At 38.8% G+C, this 13,238-nt stretch overlaps 1 long non-coding RNA gene across 1 annotated transcript; it reads left to right on the top strand.

Moving 5' to 3' along the window:
• Window positions 1-9,694: 9,694 nt before the first annotated feature.
• LOC135970408 (uncharacterized) lies at window positions 9,695-13,041 on the top strand. Its single transcript, XR_010586081.1, has 2 exons — window positions 9,695-9,806; window positions 12,793-13,041. It is a non-coding gene; the product is annotated as an uncharacterized lncRNA (long non-coding RNA).
• Window positions 13,042-13,238: the final 197 nt, after the last annotated feature.

The raw sequence follows: 13,238 nt of genomic DNA, 5'->3' as shown, positions 1-13,238 counted from the left end.
CTTCATACCAGCAACTTTGTATCAGCTGCACTGAGGGTCTTCAGTTTGATCCCCAAGACCCAGGGAAACTTTGGGATTCTCAGAGACTATCTTATGCATCCATGGCAAAGCAGGGAAAGTGGTCTGAAGAACCAAATCCCTTCCATCTACATGTGAACTGGGGCGACACAGGGGACACTGTCTCCAGTCCTTTCTATGATGAGCGTCTTCCTGCAGTGAGGTTGATGTGCTGTGTGGCTGGTGCCATGTTGGGAATGGCTCGTGTGAGGACACTTAACATTCTCACAGTCTGTGCCAGAGGAAGTGGTAGAGTGATGACAGCTCTGGGGTGTTCCCTCTTCTTCCCCACCCTCTACTCCTCCAGCTGGAGAAATTAGATGTAAGTCTTGGTCCTCTTCTCCAGTTCTTTCTCTTTTCTCCTTTTGCTACATTGAAGATTAGAAAAGCTCTTCACTTTTTTCCAAGTTGGGGTGGAAACTTCTATCATTTAAGTGGGTTAGGCATCCTCTTGACATTGCAAAGGGAGATTCTGGAACCTAGAAACCATTTCTCTCTTAACAAATTCTAGTTCCCAAGACAATTATTTCACTTTACACTGAAAAGAAAATTCTAGTTTGAAACCAAAGCTGAGTGGTACCTGCCTTGTTCTAGCTGAAGTTACCCATTTCGGAAGTCCACCCCTTTCCTGAAGCATGGAAAGATAGCAATTGAGTATGGGGGGAACCCCAGGGCATGGTGATTTTAAGGGGAATGAAGAATGCACTGCTTTATTAAAGCCCTAAATATCAAAAACAAAACTTTTAGGAGATATGTGTGTGTGTGTGTGTGTGTGTGTGTGTGTGTATATATATATATTTTTTTTTTTTTTGAGAGACGAAGTTTCATTCTTGTAGACTAGGTTGGAGTGCAATGGCGCAGTCTTGGCTCACTGCAACCTCTGCCTTCTGGGTTCAAGCAAGTCTCCTGCCTCAGCCTCCCGAGTAGCTGGGATTACAGCCGCGTGCCACCATGCCTGGCTAATTTTGTACTTTCGGTAGAGACAGGGTTTCTCCAGGTTGGTCAGGCTGGTCTCGAACTCCCAACTTCAGGTGATCCGCCTGCCTCGGCCTCCCAAATAAAACAAATATTTTTATGGCAGGCATTGGGGTAGGAAAAGTTGTTTTTGTTTTTGCTTTGAGATGGAGTTTTGCTCGGTTGCCCAGGTTGGAGTGCAGCTGCGCAATCTCAGCTCACTGCAACCTCTGCCTCCCGGATTCAAGTGATTCTCCTGCCTAGAAAAGATTTCTTAAGTAAGATCACCAAAACCATAGCACAAAGGAAACCTCGAGGTTATAAAAAGGTTGAGGTAAGAAGTGAGATGCAGGAAGGGTAGCCTCCTTACTTCAAGTCAACTAAGGGGACCGCTTGGATAGTCTGGTATGTTTCCCTTGGAATTTGGTGGGAACACAAGGGGCTGGTGTTTGAACTGTCTGAGAAATTGAAAGATTTAAAAAGGCTCTGGTTAGAGTGAGGAAAAGTGGCTACAATGGGAGAAAGCCATGCTTTCCCTAAAGGTGGATTAAGGTTTGTTTTTTGTTTACTTGGTTTCTTTGTAAATTCTTTTACCCATGGGTAAATTAGATCTGTGACCTGGCCTGGAGCTTACAAAGGATTTAGCCCAGGAAGGCTTCCTAGACACTAACGGTTCCCAACAAAGAAAGCCTGAGTGAATGCCTCAAGTCAGGGGGTGGAGTCTTCAGTTGTCCCTGTGCATCACAGAAATTGCAGCCGGAGGTTTGCAGTAGAATCTCAGAAAAACCCATCAAAGTTCCCCATGTGTCAAAAATGCACGCTGAGAATATACCACATTCAGCAGGCACCACCACAAGATGACATCTGTGCCCATCAAATACAATTTCTCTTGTTTCTAATATTTACTCTCTGCCTCTCCTTCCCGCAACCCCACCCCACCAACCGGAGATGTGTCAGAAACTGGGGCTGGGGCCCTGCGGGGTGGGTGCATAAGAGGAGATGAGGCTGGGAAAGAAATACTTGATTGCATAATGGCTCTTCCTCCAAGGGGAACTGCCCAGCTCAAACAGATAAAGTAGCAGGAATTCTCAAGTACAAAGATAAACAAATAAAAATTACCAACCACTGGAAATAGAGGAATTAAAGAAAAAATATAGAAGAGCTAATGCCCAGAGAAATGCAGTTAATAGAAAGAGGGTGTCTTAGTTTGGGCTACCCTAGAAAGCAGACCCGGAGACAAGGTTTCAAGTGCAAATAATTCACTTGGGAGGTGAAAGTAACAGCAGGAGGCAAGTGAGAAAGTGCACCTGGGAAGGGAAGTCAACCAGGAAGGGCACTGGGTTGAGCCAGCAACCACTGCAGGCAGCTAGGATTCAGTCCCACTGGGGAAACTCTGGGAACCCGTGGAGAACACATGAGTCAGAGTCTCCTATCTGACGGTGAAGGAGCTGGGGGTAATTTTATACCTACCTCCGCCAGTATTTGGTTGAGGGCTGCTCCTATGGCATATTAATTCCTCTTTCCCTCAAGCTTATGATTTTGGCAGCAATGTGGGCTTCAGAGGCAAAAGAAAGCCCTCCGGCAAAGAAATACAGGTGCCGGCGATTGGCTTGGGTGCACGTTGTGTGAAGAATGAGGAGATATATATGGGCATAGAGACAGAGCCTGTTAGAGGCATGCCCATGACTTTCACAAGAAGCTAATATCCTTGGAAAGATGTGCAAAGAAGTTATATTCACTCACTTGTAAAAGAAAATCAAGTATAGGATTTGGAAATGGGCAAAATCACAAATAAATAATAAATTAATGTGAAGATTACATTGAAGAATTCTCCCAGAAAATAATAGGAAAGCACTAAGAGAGCATGAGACAAAAGTTGAGGATAAGGGATGTATCCAGAAGTTGTCATAATTATATCTTCTGGAAGAAGAGAAGAGAGATGATGGAGGAGAGAAATTACTCAGAAGACAATGTTATTGCTGAAAAAAGAAGTAAGTTTGTAGATCAAAATGTCTGAGTGCTAACAAGGATAATGTCACAAGGATAAACACTCAGATATAAAACTTTCCAAATAGAGATTCTTAAACAGAGCTATGTAGAATACCTCATGTGGTAAAGTAAAATTTCAAGTTAGTGAGAAAAGAGAATCCATTATTCTAACATGATATTGTCACAATTAGCCATCAATTTAGAAAATAAAGCAGACCTTTACCTGACATCATACTTTAAAATAAATTTAAATGAAACAAAAAATCTATAAAAACATGATAACAAAATATAGGGGTCTTGCTTTTCATAATTTTGACGAGAGCTAAAACTATTATATAGGGAAAGAATAATCTTTTTAACAAGTGGTGCTGGAACAACTAGATATTTACAGACAAAGAGTGAGTTTTGACCTCCCACCTTAAAGCATATATAAAAATTAATTCAAAATGGATCAAAGACCTAAATGTAAGAGCTAAAACTACAAAACTCTTAGAGGAGAATATAGGAGTAAATCTTCATGATCTCAAATTTGGTGATGGTTTCTCAGGCGTGACACCAAAAACACAAGTGACAAAACCAAACCACCCAAGCAAAAAATGTATACCCAGATATATTGGGCTTTATCAAAATTAAAAACTTTTATGTATCAAAGGATACTATCTAGAAAGTGAAAAGACAACCTCATGAATGGAAGAAAATATTTGCAAATCAAATCTGATGAGAGACTTGTGTTTAGAAGATATAAAGAACTCTCACAACTCAATAATAAAAAGACAAATAACCCAATTAAAAAATGGGCAAGGGACTTTGGAGGCATTTCTCCAAAGAAGATATGTAGGTGAGCAATAGGCATTTGAAAAAAAATGCTTGACATCATTAGTTATTATGAAAACGCAAATAAAAACTACAATGAAACACTCCTTAACACCCACTAGGGTAGCTATAATTAAAAAGTCAGGTAATAACAACTATTAGCAAGGATGCAGAGGAATTGGAACTCTCATACACTGGTCATGTAGCCATTTTGGAAATCAAGCTAACAGTTCCTTAGAAAGTTTTACATGGAACTACGATTTGATCCAGCAATTCCCAGATATACATCCAAGAAAATAAAAAATATATGTCCAATGAAAAATTTGCACACAAATGTTCATAGCATAACGTTCATAACAGCAAAAGGTGGAAACAACCCAAATGTCTATCAACTAATGAATGTATAAGTCAAATGTGGTATATCCATACGATGGAATATTATTCAGCCATAAAAAGGAACAAAGTGCTGACACATGCTACAATATGGGCAGACCTTGAAAACTCTATGCTAAGGGAAAGAAGCCAGTTTTAAAAGACCACATATTACTTGATTCCATTTGTATGAAATGTCCAAATCAGGCAGATCCATAGAGGTAGAATGTAGATTAGTGGTTGCCCAGGACTGGTAGAATGGGAGGACTGGGGGGTGATGGGGAAAGGGTATAGAGTTTCTTTTAAAGGTGATAAAAATATTTTACAATTGATTATGTTGATGATTGCACAATTCTGTGAATATATTAAAATTATTGAATTGTGTATTCTAATGGGAGAATTGTAATACATGTGAATTATATCTCAATAATGCTGTTACAAAAATAAAAATAGGAGTCTATTTCTGTAATCTTGAAGTATAGAAAGCTTTGCTAAGAACACAAACTGCAGAACTTAAAAGAACAGCTTGATAAATCAACATTCAAAATCTATATTTGGTAAAAGATATGATAAAGTTAAAAAAAAGAAGTGACAGGCTGGGAGAAAATAGTTTCAATGTATATATCAGACAAAGAATTTTTTGTGCAGAATACGTAGACAGCTTCTTCTACCCACATCAAGAAAAGAACCCAAACAACTAATAAAGTAAGTACAAGGGTAGGGGATGAGGAGGAAGCTACCAGCTCCTCCCACATTGGGTCTGGATGGGAAGGAAGGGAAAATGTTTGAGCCTGGACAGGCTGAGCGGGAGGACAGATCAGCTTCAAGTTGAATAAAGTAAAGAATGACCCATGTACTTGAGTCTGGACTGGACATTTTAGTTCCTGAAGCAAGATGGTTCCTATGACCGGAAGAGATGGGAAGACTTTGACTTTTGTTAGTCCTGGAAAACACAAAAAGATTTTCTGAGGTTTCATTCATAAAGCGAGGACACAGAAGAAAATGTGAAAAAGTCTGGGTCTCAGATTGGGTTTTCAACAGAAAGTTTGAAGACGGATGAAGTTGTTTTCTATTTAGTGACTGTACTAATTATAACCAGGTGAAAAAATACTCAACCTCAGCAGTTATCAGTGAAAACCAAATGTAAATGAGATAAATTGCATCCATCAGATTGGATACAATTTTAAAAACTTGGCAAAGGTGTGAAAAATGGCTGTTTTCATACTAGCTGGTAATATAATTTGATGATTACTTTTTAGAAAACAATTTGGTAGTCTCTATCAAAATAAAAAATTTTCATTCTCTTTGATCCAGCAATTCCAATAAGAGGTCAGTGATGTTGTTACAAAGGGGGGGAAAAAAAAAGAGGAAAAAGCTTAAGTTCATAAATAGGGGAATGTTCAATGGATTTGGGGAACATGAATGCAACATCCATGCAGCAATAATGAAGAATGAGAGAAATGTTCCTATGCCAACGTTGAATCACCTCCTGTGTATATTATTAGGTGAAAGACAAAGCCAATTTCAGTAAAATACATATAAAATTGTCCTATTTTGTTTTTTACTGTATATGTATCAAAGAAGTTCTGATGAATACACAAAATGTTATGAGTACCTTTTCTGAGGACCAGAATGCTCAGGCCTAAAAACTTTGGTTTTGGATTCTGTGTTCGCTCTGTTCAACCGAAGGATAATGAGAGCCACAAATGTGCACCACATATTTAATTTTAAATTTTCTAGTAGCCACATTTTAAAAAGTAAAAAGAAATGGATGCATTAACTTTAATAGTATATATATATAATCTAATCTACACAAATATTATCATTTCAACCTATAATCAGTATAAAGTAGTTATCCACGTAATATTTTTTCGTCATTTTCTGATCCACAGACTTTGAAATCCAGGTGTGTCATAGACTTACAGCTCTTCCCAATTTGAAGTAATCACATTTCATGTGCTCGAAAGCCACATGTAGCTAGTGACTACTGTATTGGATAGTGCAGTTCTATATTTTATGTCCTTCCACCTTTCTTTTGAATTATTGATTATACTTTTATAAATACAGAAACGAAAAATGCAAAGAACCACTGAAACATTTAAACTACTTCTAGGAAAAAGAAAAGGAAATAATAAAGGAAACTCCGTAAGCACCTGCCTTGGGCCCACGATTTGCCGAAAGCTTGTTTCTTTTCTGGGTTTTCTGGACTCTGGGATGTCGTTATTGATGCAGTTATTTGGCAAAGGGCTGCTGTGGGGTGGGTCAGCAGAGGAGTGAGAATGCCGTTCTTGTCTTAAGGGACTGCAACTCACGGCCAGATGGCTCCCGAGGGGCTTGGGCAGCCCTTACTGATTTCGGAGGTCTTGACCTCCTCTGCACAGCCAGTCATCAAATCACCTCTTCCTGGGTGATGGCCTTCCCCAAGCATGTGAACAAGTGATTATTTTTGGAACCAGCATAACCCAAATCCCCATGCTGACACCTGACCCTTTCACCTTGTCCGGTGTCCCTACCTATGATTCTCTCTTTTATGCTGACACAGCGACTGGAAACTGTCTCTGAGCTTTCTTCCGACAGCATCAATATCCCCGGTGACCCTAGACTGTGGGGTACCATCGTTGCCTTCCTCTGGATCCTTTCGAAGTGGTTCACCTCACATTTTAGTGCAAAGCCCCAACAGTGTTGTCTAATTAGTGGAGTCAGGGGATTCTCTTGAGGTTCCCACAGTCTCTATCTTTGTTTGTACATTCTGCCATTTGCCTCACTTTGTTTTTCTGTTTGTTTGTTTGTTTAGTTTTTCTTTCTCACACAGCAACATTTTCCTCCCCAGCTATTCCCACGTTGCATTCAGAGAGCTCTGAACCAGAGTTCTTCCTCTGTTCACAGGATAATTGACTCCCCTGGCAGAAATAAGATACATTATCCTTCCTTGAATTATTCCACACTTCTTTAAACCTCCAACATGACAACAATTGGAATTAAAATTTGAGCGAGGCTTAGGATAACTTCAGATTAGAGGAAGATTCCCTAATTTGAGCAATACACATGGCACCCGTGAGGAATGTTCAGTACTAGCTTTCACTGTGGATACATGATCCTGTGAGCCAATTCACACTTCAGTCTCCCCTAAGTCGCTGGAGTTGGGTTAGGAACCTCCTCTGTGAATTTCTGCTTTATCCGTGTGTGCTCTATCCTGGCCCTTAAAAACAAAATCTTAATTGACTATTTACTGTATTGATTTCTCTGGTATGCCTGGGGGCATATCTGAGAAGTGCACTGAGGCCAGGTTTTGGTGTAGAATAGGGATTGGTAGAGGCAAGAATGCCTTTGAAATAGGCTGTTCCATCGATGAGTGATAAATAGGCACTTTGCATTTGGACATTTGGAAAGAAGACGGGAATCACTCCCAATACCTGCCCGAACCATATCAGAGGAACCCAGAAGTTCCTCTGGCTGCACAGAAATGAAATACTTCATGTTTCTGCTACTACTGAATTGAGACTCAACCAAATATTAATAATGATACTATCCGTACTACAACTAATGAAACTAAAACTTGTTAAACTCATGTAGATATTCCACCCAGCTCTTACCTTCTTGAAGATGGGGTCTCTTTTACGTCCTCTGTTGGTCAGCAGTTCCTAGCAGAGTGCCTGGAACATAGTCAGTGCTCAAAACACAGTTGTTGAATAAATGAGGTGGGTTAAATGAAATCATAGTAAGAAATGAAACCATTCTCTTAAGAATCCTATTTCTGGGCTATTGAATGTCACGCGGTATCTTTCATAGTTTTACTCATCTGGTTCTAACGTTTGTTTTCCATGTGCAGAAAGAGTAAAAATAATAATTAGTGTTTATGCTCATTTTTTTGCCAAAATATTAGCAAGATATGTACTATTTACACTTGTGAAACTTACTATCAATTCTTCTATTGCTAGTTTCAATTAATGTCTCATAGTAATAATTACTAATAATGCTATTGCTTTGTACTCAGATGGCAATTTTCATCAAAGAATTTCAAAAGCCTTCAAGTCAAGGTATTTTCAAGAACAAATTCATATTATAGAGTCTTGCGAGAATGCTTCAAGAATGCTAGCAGATATTTTTCATTTCTTTGCCATTTTATTTTAAATCTTCCTGATTCTTCTTTTCACAATTCAATTGAGTAATCTCTCACCCTTTCAAGTCCTCCTCTACCCCTACTCCACACCCTCAAGACACTTTATACTGTATTTTAGGCAATCCAAAGCTTCCTACTGGCTCTTAATAAGTGTATGATCATTTCCACTGAAAATACCAATCTACCTTCCAAATGAAGCAAATGTTTCACAACGATTAAGACATAAGATCTATTATACCCACTGCATGCAAACATGCAGTTATGATTAAACCCTGAAAACAAAGTTGCTGTTAGTTCTAACTGGACACTTTCATGATACAAACTCTTATAATGCCAGTGAGTGATTTCAGGTAAGAATCTGTGGTCAACTGCAGCTGGAACTATGATCCTGTAGGCATTTAATGAATATCAGGATATACATTTTCATGTTTTACAATGCATTTACTTTTCCACATAATGTATATATGAAGTATCATTTTCTGGAAGACTCCAGCTGGATCTAAAAAATGGCTCTTTTTATATTTACTCAATTTGGACTATGAAAGGGTATTTGAAACTGGAAGGATCATATGCATATTAAGTATTATTTTATGTTAGTATCTGTGAGATTTACCTGTCCTGTGCCATATATAAAGCAAGAAGTCAGAGTTGTGGAGAGAGATGAACTAAATGACTAATAGGTATTTTTACTCTGATGATAAATCAAATCAAAGCATGTTGTGCGAAAGTACCCTTTAAAAGCACTGCTTCTCCTCTAAAAGTTGCAATAACTTTGAATAAAAAACCTCCGAATGAGAAAAGAAAAATGCAGTCAGTCATTCAGATGTTTTATTTGCACAATGCCAACACACGCGAATAATTGGAAACGTTCAGGTGACTAATTGGCTGAAGTATATGAAGTCATGAGCTTTGCATGCCAAATGCTTTCATATTATTACTGTTATGATTATTAGTTATCATCCATTTTCCTCTTTTGAAGTTTGGCAGACTCTAATCAAACTCAGTTTTAAACAATTTTCTGAATCTAAATTTTTACCTTTAGAAATATTATTTCAAGAGGGAAAAGAAGTAAATTATTCCAGTGGCATATTTATCCAATAGTGATGAGAATAAAACACTTTTATTGAGGGATCAGTATAGTTATTTACACATCTGCATTGATGTATTCATGCTATAGGGTCTCACACATTCACATTTATGAAGGAGTGCACCATTATGAATTATTTGGTTTTATGAATTAGCTTGTAAAAATAATGCAATTGCTATTGAGGCTATAATGCCTCCTGGAATTTACTTTGCTTGTTTGTTTTGACAAGTGTGGTTTAGTTTTATAATAATATTTCAGAGCACACAAGTAAATGCCCTGTAGTCTGTTTTGTAAAGGTAATGAAGCCTTCGCAATCTGCAATCTTACCGCTGCTTCCAGATACTAAATCTTCGCTTGAAAGTAGAGTGAGACTGCTGGCATGCTCGCTGAGAATTCTCAAGCTAAGTGAAAATGGTAAGAACCCCACCACAGACACTGTTTCAGTAAATTTACCCTGGTAGGGATCTTGATGTGTAAAGGTAAGCAGGTTAAGACCATTATTCAGTGCCACCTCCTGCATTCCAGGCACTGTCAGGCCCTTGGTGTATGGCCATGAACAAAATCAGGCAGAAGTACTTCCCTTTCAAGGAGCTTACATCCTAGTGGGGAATGAGGGGGGTGGATTCCAAAGAAAACAAAGCAATGAAAATGCAGAGGTCAAGACACCACCATCCCTCACTTGGGCTGCACCTAAACGGCGTCCCTAATTCATGCTCCACAAAGCAGCGAAAGCAGTCTTCCTATGGCAGAGTTCAGATCTTGTCACTTCTCTAATTATGTCAAAAAGAAACAAAAGCCTGAAAATAAATGAACACCCAACCCAAATCCTAAACTCATTGCCAAGGCCTGGGAAACAACTGCCCAAGTCCCAAATCTCACATTGTTTTTCAGCCAGGGGTTTTCCAAATTCATCCCTTGCTTTGCTTATGCTATTCCTTTTGGTCACAATGCTTTTCCTTCCATTTTATTGTATAATCTGTTCAGACTCCATTTAAATGTTCCCTTCTCAAAGAAGTCTTACCTGACCACCCTACTTAAAGTGGTTCCCCCACCATGTTATTCTCTATTTAAGCCTTAGTTGGTTTCTTTCATAGCTCCTACAATATTTGCCATTTTTTTCTTGTCTTTTTGTTTCTGTACTTGTGTTTTATTGTTTTTCTCCACTAGGATGTAAGCTCCATATAGGTAAGGGCCATGTGTGTCTTGTTCATCATTATACCCCTAGTGCCTAACACTATGCCAGGCACACATAGTAGATGATCAATAAAATTGATTGACTGACTGTCTAAATGAAATGAATGAATGAATGAATGAATGAATGGGAAGGAAAGGAAATGAGTTTATCTATTCCATTACTTCTCTCCTGGATGACTTCGTATACATTGTCAGACTGACAGAACACTCACTTCCAGTTCACCACCACCCTCCCCAATACACACCACACACTCACATTTGGGACTACATCAGATTTCCCTGCTATTTGCTAAAGTAGCACCATACTCCTTTCACTGTTTGGAATTGACCTAGTACGTTTTCATGCTGGAATGTTACATTACTTTAAGCACTCTTTGCTCAATATTGGTGCCTCTCGAGAGCGTGCTCACAAGGGCCAAAGCTATGTAATTTTTGCTAATGCTTGTATCTGCAAAGCTATTAGGTTGGTACAATTACTTTTGCACCAACCTAACAGTACAAAGTCTTACAAGTTATAGACACTCAATAAACATTTATTGAATGAATGAATGAAAAGAAGGAATTCAGACAACCTACCCAATTTAAGTCAGAATATGCTAGGTGCACAAACACGCCAGTCTGATCATAGTGGAATTGTATAAAATGATTTAGGATTAAGTAATCAGAGGAAAATGCCCCTCAAATGTACTGAATAAAACCTCAAATGTCTGAAGTGCTCAAGGAATAGATGTTTTACTTTAAGGTTTACCAAAATTACTAAATAGAAGTTAAGTAGAAACTTCTTCCCTGGTTTAATTCTTGACTTCTAATATGTATTATTCCTATTTCTGCCTTAGCAAGTAGAATATAATCAGCAAAATTTAATCTTCATAGAAAGGCATGGAAAGAAGGAGTAAATGATTAAGCTGGGTGAGGAGTCAGGAGAGAGGGAGTGAGAGTGAAAAATTGGAGAAGATGTGCCTTATCTAAAGACATTCCAAATGAATTAAACAGAATAAAACAACCTAAGCAAAAAATCCTAGACAGTACATGTAATCAAAACCAAATGTGACCCAGGTGGCCTTTGATGGGTGAGTGGGTAAACAAAACGTGGTATATGCATTTAGTGGAATATTTATTCAGCCTCAACAAAGAAGGAAATTCTGACACTTGCTGCAACATGGGTGAAATTTGAGGACATCATGCTAAATGAAATAAACCTGTCACAAAAGAACACATTATATAAGTCCACTCTTTTTTTTTTTTTTTTTTTTTGAGACGGAGTCTCGCTCTGTCGCCCAGGCTGGAGTGCAGTGGCCCGATCTCATCTCACTGCAAGCTCCACCTCCTGGGTTCCCGCCATTCTCCTGCCTCAGCCTCCGTAGTAACTGGGACTACAGGCGCCTGCCACCACACTTGGCTAATTTTTTTGTATTTTTAGTAGAGACGGGGTTTCACCATGTTAGCCAGGATGGTCTCAATCTTCTGACCTCGTGATCCACCCGCCTCAGCCTCCCAAAGTGCTGGGATTACAGGCGTGAGCCAACGCGCCCGGCCATGAGTCCACTCTTATGAGGAACTTAACATAATCAAAATCACAAATACAGAAAGTAGAATGTTGAATGCTGGGACTGAGGGGAAGGGGAATTGGGGAGCTATCTTTCATGGGTACAGAGTTTCCATTTTGCAAAATGAAAAAGTTCTGGAGATGGATGATGGAGATAGTAACACAACATCGAATATGTGCTTAAAGCCCCTGAACTACGTACTGAAAAATGATTCAAATGGCACATTTTGTGTTATGTATATTTTGCCACAATTAAGAAAACCAAGCAAACAATCAGATTACAAATGTGTCTTTGGGTCAATGGGGGCCTGGGATCATGATAATGTCATTTCTTACTGGCCATGCGGATCCTAAGTCTGTGGTATACACTGAGCTGGAGAGACTGCTCATCCACACCTTCATGCAACTGAATGACCTGAGCACCACAAGAGGCAGACACTGCAGTAGTCAAGGGGGAAACAGTAGAGACAAAAGCAAGAAGGCCTCACTTTCCAAAGTGTACATTCAACTGGGGGTAGAGATGATGAACAAGCACATCAAACAGGAAAATAGCTTGTGGGAGCACTTTGCCAAGAGAGTTAAAGATTTTCTGCATGCTGGCCTATTTTCTTTTATTTTTACCTTTACTGATTAAAAATATCTCCTCTTTCTCTCTTGTAGTCACACGTCTGTGCATCTACACACACCCTTGGTACATCTGGCCTCCTAGCTTGACTGTGTCCTGGTTAACCAAAGTTTTCCTGTAAGGGATTTGAATTGTGGCAATGCTGATATTTTGCAACACATGTCTTATTGTTTTGGTTATAGAAAATAAGATGCATGAATAATAAATTAAAGTGTGTAATAATATAACTAAATCACATTTATGTGATGTTCTTTGTTTTGCAAATTAAAGTGCACAAACAGCTGAATCCTTTTGTCTTTATTAAACAGTTTGTTGGATTGCCTCAACTTGGAGCATGTACATAAATATTCAAATTGAGTTTTTCACTCCGAGGCAATTTTGACATTTCCATATTGGGTTCCTCGGTGTTTTATCTAAGAAAAATTAACCACATGTGACCAAAATATGATGATCACTTATATTTGTATTGCAATTTTCCCAG

Source organism: Macaca fascicularis, chromosome 4, assembly GCF_037993035.2.
Source record: "Macaca fascicularis isolate 582-1 chromosome 4, T2T-MFA8v1.1".
Classification (NCBI taxonomy): domain Eukaryota; kingdom Metazoa; phylum Chordata; class Mammalia; order Primates; family Cercopithecidae; genus Macaca; species Macaca fascicularis.
This window is presented reverse-complemented; position numbering and strand designations above follow the sequence as displayed.